Source organism: Austrofundulus limnaeus, unplaced genomic scaffold (assembly GCF_001266775.1).
Source record: "Austrofundulus limnaeus strain Quisiro unplaced genomic scaffold, Austrofundulus_limnaeus-1.0 Scaffold12, whole genome shotgun sequence".
Lineage (NCBI taxonomy): Eukaryota > Metazoa > Chordata > Actinopteri > Cyprinodontiformes > Rivulidae > Austrofundulus > Austrofundulus limnaeus.
Window position 1 is genome coordinate 1,787,026 of NW_013952414.1, and position 1,030 is coordinate 1,788,055.

A 1,030-nucleotide genomic window follows, 5' to 3' on the forward strand; every position below is an offset into this window, starting at 1 on the left:
GCTGACTCACATCCACTAATTAAAAATACAACTTAGCTGATGCAAACAGAAAAAGAAGTTTATTAAATAAATAAATAAAATAGTGGCTGTTAACACTAAACATATAAAGAAGTAAAGGTTAGCAGAAGCTAGCACTAACTATTACTTGCTAACTGCTAAAAAGACTGTCACTCACTCATTAATTTATAATCCACTAGCTAAAGCTTTAGCTTTGCTAATGCTAAACTGTTAAATATGTGTAAAAATACTACACTATTGGCTAAGACTACTCTCAGTCTGCGTCACACATCTCCATCTGGGAGCTGGAGACTGGTGGGACTGACACAACCCTGCTGACATTAGTTAGTGAAAATATTATTTCTGTACTTAGCTTTCAGCTGGTTAACAGAACCAAGCTCACCACTGCCTGCACCTTTGTGGCCTCTTCTTGTATTTTCACTGTTCCACCTGTCATTCACACACAGGTATGCTTGTCTTGCTATTGTGGACTTTTATTCCTCTTCTGTCAAGCGAGCACCTCCACCTCTCCAAGTTCTCCTCCACCTGTTTTTTTTTTCTGTTCTCACAGTCTTGTACCAGTCAYCACAGCTACTCTCTTAGCATCCTGCAGTTTGCTTTGTCTAAATACACACAGACTCATTAAAGTTTCTCTACTTCTCCAACAGCATCCTCAAAAGAAAGATGTCGTCTGTGGTTTTGTTTCTTGACATAAAACCAGAAAGAAATTCACATCTCACCTCATCTGTGTGAGGAAATGCTGCAAAGGTTGGTACATAAAAAATGTAACARTTCTTTATATCTGATGTGTTATAATGTTCAGGGTTCACCATCAGTGCAGAGGGTGTGATGCTCTGATTTATGTCTGGTTCTTATACTAACAGGTTGCTTCTCTGTATGTATTTAAGGTAGGGCGTGCCTCTGTGCTGCCAAGCAACACAAGCACTTAGACAAAAGRTAATACTAAAGCTGAATACATTGATTTAATTCATATTATAAGCTGCTAAAGATGTATTGAGTAGCTGAATATACA

General features: G+C 38.0%; 1 protein-coding gene across 1 annotated transcript in view; it reads right to left on the reverse strand.

The window, feature by feature from the left end:
* The window catches only part of LOC106513403 (cystatin-A5), a gene marked incomplete at its 5' end in the record, with an annotated part of 17,162 nt that overhangs the window by 993 nt on the left and 15,139 nt on the right, over positions 1–1,030 (reverse strand).